General features: G+C 36.7%; 1 non-coding gene across 1 annotated transcript; it reads right to left on the reverse strand.

The window, feature by feature from the left end:
* Positions 1-8,028: 8,028 nt before the first annotated feature.
* Positions 8,029-8,156, reverse strand: LOC118840591. The gene has a single exon (XR_005009766.1). It is a non-coding gene; the product is annotated as a U6atac minor spliceosomal RNA (small nuclear RNA).
* Positions 8,157-12,132: the final 3,976 nt, after the last annotated feature.

The raw sequence follows: 12,132 nt of genomic DNA on the forward strand, positions 1-12,132 counted from the left end.
CATGATCTAAAACTGCTTTGTCTCTTTTAGGCAAACTAATCCCTATCCCTGTAGGGAAAGAGAAATGCATAGGCCTAACTCATGGGTAAAACGCTGGTAAATATTAGCTCTGTTATAATGGTTTATGGTGTCACATGCATCAGAGAACTCAACAAGGATGCAAATTGTGGAAAGGCCCTGAAGTTTATAGTTAAGAGATTATTGGTGACTGAGATCAAGACTTTCAATCGAATGAGGAGGCATGGATAACAGTTAAGTTGAGAAGCTAGGCATTTTGAAGAATGGTATTATCCTGGGGAGAAAAAAATAGTTGAAAAATGGATTTGAGGCTGGAGAGGCAATGTAATGAATTCTCCAACTTAAATTGTAGCACTTCCACCAGTGCCTGCTTTTCCCTGTGATATTCACTTTTTCCCATTGGAAAAAATAAGAGTGTGTGTATGTACATGTACACACACATTAAACATTAGCCATTGTCCTGGATGGAAGAACATGTCCATAAACAGAAATCTGTAGTAGCCATAAGAGAGAGTTTGTCTTTTTGGTAGCAAGAAATGAGGCAAGGATTTTGCTTGTGAGGCAGCTGTAGATGTCAAAATTTCAGTTACTTATAATCACCGGGAGGGTCTGAAGATGTGCACAACTATAAGTAGTCATAGGAAGGAAGGAACAAAATAAAGAAGAGCTGAAATGTAGTAAAAAAGGATGATATATTTGTGTTGGGGGGAAAAGCTCGTGATTGGCTATCAAATGGATAATGTAGGGCAAGTCCTCTTCCCACACTCTACTTGGTGCATTGTTCGGAGGGCTTGGTATATCAGGGCACGTCTTAGAGCTTAGGGTCATAGTACAGCCTCTTTACAGGATCATGGCTCTAACTTTGGAGATCACTAGTATAAATATTTAAGCATTCGTAAGTCATTGAATGGTTAGCAAAAAGGAACTTTATTTTACCCCAGCACAGCAATGATGCAGTAGTATTTCTATTCATCTTTGGTAGACTTACCGCCTAAGCATACTTATGGAAACCTGTCTAGTCAACAGGTCATCAGGATAAAGCTTAGCAAATCCCATTCTTCACCCACTTACAGTTTTTTTTTCCTATGTGGTTACTTCAATCAAATTCTTTTTGAGTGATTTTTTATCTATTAGGGAAACGAACAGGAAAGAGGCAACCACATCTCTCATTTCTGGATACTCTTCTCATCTAGATACTCTTCACCTGAAGTATGTCTAAAAATATTTGGTGCCCAATACAACATATGGTACTTCAGAGATAGATTAACCAATGGGGAGAACAACAGAAACATGACTTTCTCTCATTTGTGTATCCTGTCTCTTTTATCACATCATTTCTCTCCCATGTCATATTGTTTTTTTTTAATTTTTTTGATTTAAAATTTCTTTATTTTTAGTTTACAACACTCAGTTCTGCATGATTCTGAGTTCCAGATTTTCTCACCTCCACCTGAAGATGGCATGGAATCTGGTATATATTCTACATATAACTTCACATTGAACTTATTTACACAATAGTCAAGTTGTAAAGAAGAATTATTACCAATGGAATGAACCATGAGAAAGAAGAAACAAAACAAAACAAAAAAGCCCAAAAACAAAAAGAGAGGAAAAAAAAAACAAAAGAAAAAAAGGAGAGCAACAGTTCGTCTCAATCTGCATTCAGTCTCCATAGTTCTTTCTCTGGATGTAGTTATCTCTCTCCCTCATGAGTCCTTTGGAGTTGTCTTTGAACCTTGTATTGCTGAGGAGAGCTAAGTCTATGAAGGTTAGTCATCACAGAATCCATATATCTGTGGTTGTGTATAACGTACTCCTAGTTCTGCTCTGCTCACTCAGATTATGTTGTGTATCTTTTTCCAGGTTATTATGGCTTCCATATCTTCCCCATTTCTTATAGCACAATAGTATTCCATTACATTTATATACAACAACTTGTTCAGCCATTCCCCAATTGATGGGCCTCCCCTTGATTTCCAATTCTTTGCTACTACAAAAAGAGCTGCTATAAATATTTTTGTACATAGGGGTCCTTTTCCCACTTGTGTGATCTCTTTGGGGTACAACCCTAGAAGTGGTATTGTTGGGTCAAAGGGTATGAACATTTTTATAACCCTTGGCCATAGTTCCAAATTGCTCTCCAGAATGGCTGGATCAGTTCAAAACTCCACCAGCAATGTAACAATTTTCCAATTTTCCCACATCCTCTCCAGCATTTATCATTTTCCTATTTTGTCATTTAGCTAATCTGACAGGAGAGATGTGGTAACTAAGAGTTGTTTTGATTTGCGTTTCTCTACTCAGTAGTGATTTAGAGCCTTTTTCATATGCTATAGATGTCTTTAATTTCTTCCTCTGAAAACTGCCTGTTCATATCCTTGGACCATTTCTCAATTGGGGAATAATACGTATTCCTATAAATTTGGCTCAGTTCCCTGTATATTTTAGAGATGAGGCCTTTATCAGAGACACTAGTTGTAAAGATTTTCTCCCAATTTTCTGCTTCCCTCATAATCTTTGTTACATTGGCTTTTTTATGCAGAAACTTTTCAATTTAACATAATCAAAATTATCCATTTTGCATTTTGTAATGCTCTCTATATCTTGTTGGGTCATGAATTCTTTTCTTTTCCATAAATCTGATAGGTAAACTATTCCTTGCTCTCCCAAACTGCTTATAGTATCAGCCTTTATTCCTAAATCATGAACCCATTTTGACTTTATTTTAATATATGGTGTAGGATATTGGTCTATGCCCAGTTTCTGCCCTACCATTTTCCAATTTTCCTAGCAGTTTTTGTGAAATAGTGAATTCTTAGCCCAGAAGTTGGATTCTTTGGGTTTATCAAAGAGTAGATTGCTATAGTCATTGACTACTGCATCTTGTGTACCTAACCTATTCCACTGATGCATGACTCTGTTTATTAGCCAGTACCAGGTAGTTTTGATGACTGCTGCTTTGTAGTACAGTTTAATATCTGGTATGGCTAGGCCACCTTCACTAGCATTTCTTTTCATTAATTCCCTAGATATTCTAGACCTCTTGTTCTTCTAGATGAATTTAGTTATTATTTTATCCAGCTGTGTAAAATTACTTTTTGGTAGTTCGATGGGTATGGCACTGAATAAATAAATTTATTTGGTAAAATTGTCATTTGTATTACATTAGCTCAGGCTAAACATGAGCAACTGATATTTTTCCATTTATTTAGATCTGACTTCATTCATGTGAAAAGTGTTTCATAATTATGTTCATATGGGCCTTGGGTTTGTCTTGGCAGATAGACTCCCAAATATCTTATAGTGTCTACAGTAACTTTAAATGGAATTTCATTTTCTATCTTTTGCTGTTGGGCTTTGTTAGTAATGTATAGGAATGCCCAGGATTTATGTGGGTTTATTTTATATCCTGCAACTTTGCCAAAGTTGTATATTATTTCAAGTAGTTTTTTATTTGATTCTCTAGGATTGTCTAAGTAAATCATCATATCATCTGCAAAAAGTGATAATTTAGTTTCTTCTTTGCCTATTCCAATTCCTTCAATTTCTTTTTCTTCTCTTATTGCTACAGCTAATGTTTCTAGTACCAGATTGAATAATATGGGTGATAATGGGCATCCTTGTTTCACCCCTGTTCTTATTGGGAATGCATCTAGCTTATCCCCATTACAAATAATGCTAGTTGATGGTTTTAGGTAGATGCAATTTAAAATTTTAAGGAAGGCTCCATTTATTCCTATGCTTTCTAGTGTTTTTTTTTTTAATAGGAATGGGTGTTGTACTTTGTCAAAGGCTTTTTCTGCACGAGATGATCATATGGTATCTGCTAGTTTTGTTGTTGACATGATCAATTATGCTGATAGTTTTCCTAATGTTGAACCAGCTTTGCATTCCTGGAATAAATCCTACCTGGTCCTAATGTATTATTCATGTGATAAGTTGCTGCAATCTTTCTGATAATATTTTATTCAAAATTTTTGCATCAATAGCCATTAGGGAAACTGGTCTATCATTTTCTTTCTCTGTTTTGACTCTTCCTGGTTTAGGTATTAGTACCATATTTGTGTCATAAAAAGAATTTGGTAGGTCTCTTTCTTCACCTATTTTCCCAAATAGTCCATAAAGTATAGGAATTAGTTGTTCTTTAAATGTCTGAGAGAATTCACACATAAAACCATCTGACCCTGGAGATTTTTTCCTAGGGAGTTCATTGATGGTTTGCTCAATTTCTTTTTCTGAGATGGGGTTATTAATGTATTTTACTTCTTCTTTCGTTAACCTGGGCAATTTATATTTTTATAGATATTTCTCCATATCCCCAAGGTTCTCAAATTTATTGGCATACAATTGGCCAAAATAATTCCTAATTATTGTTTTAATTTCCTCTTTGCTGGAGGTGAGTTTACCCGTTTTATTTTTGATACTGGTGATTTTATTTTCTTCTTTCTTTTTTTTTTTTTAAATTTCTTTTTTTTTTTAAATGCAATTTATTTATTTAACATATTTGGTTTTCAGCATTGATTTTCACAACATTTTGAATTACAAATTTTCTCCCCATTTCTACCCTCCCCCCACTCCAAGATGGCTTATATTCTGGTTGCCCTGTTCCCCAGTCAGCCCTCCCCTCTATCACCTCCCTCCCCTCTCATCCCCTTTTCCCTTCCTTTCTTGTAGGGCAAGATAAATTTCTACGCCCCATTGCCTGTGTATCTTATTTTTTAGTTGCATGCAAAAACTTTTTTTGTTTTTGAACATCTGATTTTAAAACTTTGAGTTCCAAATTCTCTTCCCTCTTCCCTTCCCACCCACCCTCCCTAAGAAGTTGAGCAATTCAACCTAGGCCACACATGTATTATTATGTATAACCCTTCCACAATACTCATGTTGTGAAAGGCTAACTACATTTTGCTCCTTCCCAACCCATCCCGCTTTATTGAATTTTCTCCTTTGACCCTGTCCCCTTTCCAAAGTGTTTGTTTTGATTACCTCCACCCCCATCTGCCCTCCCCTGCATCATCCCCCTGCCTTTTATTTTTTTTTTTATCTTCCTCCCTCTTCTTTCCTGTGGGGTAAGATACCCAACTGAGTATGTATGGTATTCCCCCTCAGGCCAAATCTGATGAGAGCAAGGTTCACTCATTCCCCCCTCACCTGCCCTCTCCCCTCCTCCCATAGATCTGCTTCCTCTTGCCACCTTTATGCGAGATAATCCACCCCATTCTATCTCTCCCTATCTCCCTCTCTCAGTATGTTACTCTCTCATCCCTTAATTTCATTTTATTTCTTTTAGATATCTTCCCTTCATCTTCAACTCACCCTGTGTCTGCTCTCTCTCTTTTACATATATATATATATATATATACACATACATAAAAACACATATATACATATATATACACATACATACACATACATACATATACACATAGATATATACATAACAACACATTCACTTATATATATACATAAATATATATATATATATACACACACATACATGCATATTCCCTTCAACTACCCTAATACTGAGGTCTCATGAATCATACTCATCATCTTTCCATGTAGGAATGTAAACAAAACAGTTCAACTTTAGTAAGTCCCTTGCAATTTCCGTTTCTTGATTACCTTTTCATGCTTCTCTTGATTCCTGTGTTTGAAAGTCAAATTTTCTATTCAGTTCTGGTCTTTTCACTGAGAAAGCTTGAAAGTCCTCTATTTTATTGAAACTCCATATTTTGCCTTGGAACATGATACTCAGTTTTGCTGGGTAGGTGATTCTAGGTTTTAATCCTAGCTCCATTGACCTCCGGAATATCGCATTCCAAGCCCTTCGATCTCTTAATGTAGACGCTGCCAGATCTTGGGTTATTCTGATTGGGTTTCCACAATACTCAAATTGTTTCTTTCTGGCTGCTTGCAGTATTTTCTCCTTGATCTGGGAGCTCTGGAATTTGGCCACAATATTCCTAGGAGATTTCTTTTTGGGATCTATTTGAGGAGGTGATCGATGGATTCTTTCAATTTCTATTTTGCCCTGTGGCTCTAGAATATCAGGGCAGTTCTCCTTGATAATTTCCTGAAAGATGGTATCTAGGCTCTTTTTTTGATCATGGCTTTCAGGTAGTCCAATAATTTTTAAATTATCTCTCCTGGATCTATTTTCCAGGTCAGTGGTTTTTCCAAGGAGATATTTCACATTGTCTTCCATTTTTTCATTCCTCTGGTTCTGTTTTATAATATCCTGATTTCTCATAAAGTCACTAGCTTCCACTTGCTCCAATCTAATTTTTAAAGTAGTATTTTCTTCAGTGGTCTTTTGGACCTCCTTTTCCATTTGGCTAATTCTGCCTTTCAAGGCATTCTTCTCCTCATTGGCTTTTTGGAGCTCTTTTGCCATTTGAGTTAGTCTGTTTTTTAAGGTGTTGTTTTCTTCAGTGTATTTTTCAGTATTTTTTTGGGTCTCCTTTAGCAAGTCATTGACTTGTTTTTCATGGTTTTCTCACATCCTTCTCATTTCTCTTCCCAATTTTTCCTCTACTTCTCTAACTTGCTTTTCCAAATCCTTTTTGAGTTCTTCTATGGCCTGGGGCCAGTTCATGTTTTTCTTGGAGGCTTTGGTTGTAGGCTCTATGACTTTGTTGTCTTCTTTAGGCTGTATGTTTTGGTCTTCTTTGTCACCAAAGAAAGAATCCAAAGTCTGAGACTGAATCTGGGCGCGTTTTCGCTGCCTGGCCATATTCCCAACCAACTAACTTGACCCTTGAGTTTTTCAGTGGGGTATGACTGCTTGTAGACTAACGAGTTCTATGTTCTACGTTTGGGGGGGAGGTGCCAGCTCTGTCAGAGCCACACTCCTCCTTCCCCAAGGACCCCCAGTCTAGGCTGGGCTTAGATCTTCAGCAGGCTGTTGAGCTCCTGCTCTGATCCGCCACTTAATCCCTCCCACCAGGTGGGCCTGGAGCCGGAAGTAACAACAGCTGTAGCTGCCCCACTTCCGCTGCCCCCGGGGCTGGAAGCCGAACCGTGAACTCCTTCCACTCCTGCAGCTTTTCCCACTAACCTTCTCCGCAGTCTTTGGTGTTTGTGGGTCGAGGGGTCTGGTAACTGCCGCAGCTCACATATTCAGGGCGCTAGGGCCCCCTGCGCCCGGCTTCTGGTCTGGATCGTCCACGCCGCTCAGGCTGGGCTCTGCTCCACTCCGTTCCCAGCTCCCAGCTCCGTGTGGAATAGACCTCACCCAGAGACCATCCAGGCTGTCCTGGGCTGGAGCCCTGCTTCCCTCTGCTCTTCTGTGGGTTCTGCCGTTCTAGAATTGGTTCAGAGCCATTTTTGTAGGTTTTTGGAGGGACTCGGGTATGGAGCTCACTCTAGTCCGTGCTTACCAGCCGCCATCTTGGCTCCGCCCCCCCTTCTTTCTTTTTTAAATCAAATTGACCAAAGATTTATTGGTTTTTTCATAAAACCAACTCTTGGTTTTATCTATTAATTTAATATTTTTCTTGATTTCAATTTTATTAATCTCTCCTTTGAATTTTGATATTTCTAATTTGACATTTAATTGGGGATTTTCAATTTGGTCTTTTTTCTCACTTTTTCAGTTGCATGCCCAATTCATTGATCTCCTTTTTCTCTATTTTATTCATATAAGCATTTAGAGATATAAAACTTCCCTTAAGAACTGCTTTTCCTGCATCTCTTAAGTTTTGGTATGTTGTCTCATTATCGTCATTCTCTTGAATGAAGTTATTAATTGTTTCTCTGATTTGTTCTTTGGCCCACTCATTCTTTAGAATTAGATTATTTAGTTTCCAATTAATTTTTAGCTTATTTCTCCATGGTTCTTTGTTACAAATAATTTTTATTGCATCGTGATCTGAAAGGGATGCTTTGACTACTTGTGCCTTTCTGCACTGGATTGTGAGGTTTTTATGCCCTACTACATGGTCAATTTTCAAGTATGTGCCATATGCCACTGAGAAAAAGTATATTCCTTTTTATTCCCATTCAGTTTTAAAAACGTGGTTAGATGCCACAGAGTACATGGCAATGCCTTAACTGTATATGTGCTGTAAAGGCCACTAGGACCTCTTCCATCCTTATGAAGGGGAGTCCTAACCTTCTCTCCCTTCGCACAACACCCATGTCATATTGTTAGCTCATGTTTATCTTGTAGTTCACTAAAACCTCCCCAACATTTTCAAACTGAGTCTACCAGTAAACCACCTGCTGCCATGGTTTGAATTTTATTTTTAACTCTACTATAAGATATTGTATTTATCATGATTAATTTTCTCATTTAATTATGTCAACCATTCAAGCCTGTCTAACCATTTTGAGGTATGAACCCGTACTTTCAACTTTTGGATCTTTCAAGGCAGGATATGTGTCTATTTGGGGACATATGTTTTTTAGAGTATCTACAGTCATATATGAGAGCCAATCAAAGACATTCTCCTTCCCTTCTGAATTAGTTCAGTGTCTGGTTCACAATTTTTCTCTCCTGCCCAATTCCTGTTATATTATTGAAGAATAATTCAATATACATCTTATTATTCTCTCAAGCACCCTCCCATCTCAATTTTGCAGTTTACTCATTTCCCACACTGCTCCATCTCCTATCAGCAACACAGAAAAATGGCCATACCCTTGATCTTGTCTTTACCTAGAATTGCATGAATTCAGTGTTCATAAACTCTATAATTGCCTTATATCATCAAAATCTGTTGTCATTGTACCATCTCCTTCTACCTTGCAATGCTAAACACTCATCCTTGTCCTCATTGTGACCTTCAATCCTTGACTCCTGAATTTTCTTAGCAGGCCATCACCCCTGCACTATTTTTATCTTTTCTTTGAATCTTCAATGTGTACCACAGTGCCTAGCTCATAGTAAGGACTGCACAAATGTTTATTGCCTGAAGGAATGGCAACAAAATTATTCAGCATTTCATGAATATTGATATAAAATGTTTAACTTGATACTTATTTAAAATGGTTGGTAAAATTCAGTCACACCTTTCTACCCATAATAAATTGCACACAATTTTGACTAAAGAAGTTCTTCACACATTTATCACAAGTGGTATTTTAGATAAGATTATGGACAGCTAGTAAAGGGTGAATTAACTGAGAAATAATATGTATGAATTGCATAATGAGATAAAATTTGCATGGGAATTGAACTTCTAACCTTATTCTCCAAGAAGCAATCATCTAAAATGCTCAAATCTTCTATCTTCAAGAATTCATTAAAAACAACATATATTTTATATAATTCCATTACTCGAGGAGCTATAAACATGATTGCATTCAATACTACCAAAACAAATTAAAATATTTACTACTATTATGCATATCTATCCTGCAAATCAACACTAATATCTTAAATACATTACTGGGATCAACTTCTTAAAGTGTCTCCTGGAACCTGTCTTATTAAAATATAGTAATGTTTTATAAAATCATCTATCTGCATGACATACAATGAAAAGGGGAAGGTGAAAATTTCTAATTAATTTATCTAATTACAAAAAAATTTCTTTTAATTTTATCATAGTAGATTTTATTTTTAAAAGAGTAAAACTTAGCAATCAATTATAATTACTCTATTTCATTTGAAAATCAAAGCCATGCTATTAACATACAAATAATTTACCCTATAGAAATGCATAAAGATTTTTAAATTATTAAAATGCAATTCTCAAACTGTCAAGGATATGATTTATTTCTATGTGATTGTTACTATGATTTACATTTTATACAAAGGTGATGAAAGGGATCTATTGTGCATTATGTTGTACCAATCATATGTCTGTGAATTTATAAGCCCAGATTACATTTTGAATATGGCTGATATTAGGGACAGTCCTCTCAAGTACAGCGTATTGGTTCAAACTAGATTTTGTGAGGAAATGAGGTACTTGTAGGTCATTCAACAGTTAACAAAAGGAAGGTTTGCTTAGCCTAAACCTAGCAAGGTTATATAACAAATATACAGTGGTACATAGCCTTTTCCCATCTCTTTTCTTAAATATGAGTTTATTTTAAACTTAATTACTAAAACAAATATACAATAAGAAAAGACAAAGAAACATACTATCAATTTAAGCACTAAAACTTAAATACAAAATAAGAAAAGGAAAACAAAAGCATTGCCATATGCACAGCAGAATGTAAGAAAGGATTCAAAATATGCAAATATGAAATATGCAAAATATACAGCTTCCATTTGAAGAAAGCCTATACTACACATTGTGTTCAGAGCTATCTTTTCTTTGTTTTCTTGTAAGTTTTCTTTTATTCTTTGATATACATTTTTTATTTTGTTTCCTTCCCCTCCCACAAGAAGGCTACAATTAAGTGAGGACACACACACACACACACACACACATTTATATATGTGTATGTATGCACATGTGAGGGTACACACATATGTGCATGTATGTATAGCATGCATGTATACATACATATGTATATGCATATTTACACATATACATATATACATACACTTAAATACACCTATATACACAGATATATATATATATATAATCATACTCACATACACTCATGTTGCGGGCTAAGTTAGAGCTGAGCCCTGTCCTCCTCGGACCTCCAGGCCCAGGGGCCTGCTGAGATAAACTCGGGGCTTTGAGATATGGTGGAGCCAGGAGGAGGGGTCTCGCCTTTGTTGCCTCCCTGGCAATTCCAGGTCTTTGCCCGGGCCTGCCTGACCACATGGAACTTCCGGCTCTCTGTCTGGGCTTGCCAGAGCACATGGAGCTTCCGGTTCTTTGCCTGGACTGCCTGCCCACAGGGAGCTTTGGGTTAGCGTGGGAAGAGAAGGGGAGGAGAGTAGGCAGAGTCGGGGTGGTCGTAGTATCCATGTGTATTGATTTTTACCTGTCCTTCACCCACGTCACTAAAGATATAAAATACTGCTTGCTGAAATAATAAACGGAGTCCTTCACCATCTTTCAGCTCCTGCCCCATTCAGTGTCCGTGAGATCAGGTCCTTTGCTAGGCAAAGGCCTGGGGCTTGGGGGGAACCCTGAGTATAGTTGCGAGGCTTCAGGAGCCCATAACACACTCACATACATATCCATTCATATGTATCCACGAAAGATAGTACCATATTTGCTGGTCCTCTGTTTCTCTGAGGGTGGATAACATCTTCCTTTTTAGGTCCAAGTCTTTCCATATTTTTCTAAGTCCCTCAACTTATCATTTTCTATACCATAGCAATGTTCCAACCCTATATTGTCTGGTTATTTTAAATAGTCTAAAACAATTTTCATTAATATGGCTGACATAGAGTGTAGTTTCCTTATTTTTCTCTTCTGATAAAATCTATTTTAGCTTTAACTTTGTCTGGGATCAGGATTACTACCCTTGTTTTTTCCCCTTACAAATTCTACTCCTGATCTTTATTTTATGTTTATGTGTATCTCTCATTTCTTATCCCTGCTGACTCCTCTACTTTACTTCTACCTGTTATCTTGCCCTCCTGTTATTTAATCTATGGCCCCATCATGATCTCTGCCTTATCCTCTCCCCTCTCCCTATGCCCTTAGCCTTTTATTTCTTTCCGAATTTAGGTTTTAATGCCTCTCTAGATGTGCATGTGTGTATGCTTATGTATGTGTATCTATATCTGCATATCTATCTATTCACATAAATAGATATACAGATATAGATATATATTTCCCTCTAATCTATTCCTGATGGAAGTAGGGTTTCAGAATTACCAGCCTCACCTCTCCATCTAATTCCTTTTGTTAGTTCTTCTTTTCCCACCTCATTTGTATAATTACTCCTTTTACCTTTTCCTAGGCAGTTTGCTTTTTAATATCACATCATACTCAGGTCTACTCCAGTCTTTCTTTCAAAATAACCAATTACTAATAACAATCATAGACATACAGTTTATATTGCCTCATATAAAAGTAAGTAGTCTGTCCTTATTGAGTCCCTAGTAATTAATCTTTGATGTTTACCTTATATTTCTCTTGGATCTTGTATGTCCAATTTTTAATGAATCCAGGCCTTTTTGCAACAAAATCCTGAAAAGCTGGCAATTCATTGAATATCTTTTTTTGTTTTTCCATTCAGAATTAT

Source organism: Trichosurus vulpecula, chromosome 2 (assembly GCF_011100635.1).
Source record: "Trichosurus vulpecula isolate mTriVul1 chromosome 2, mTriVul1.pri, whole genome shotgun sequence".
Taxonomy (NCBI): Eukaryota; Metazoa; Chordata; class Mammalia; order Diprotodontia; family Phalangeridae; genus Trichosurus; species Trichosurus vulpecula.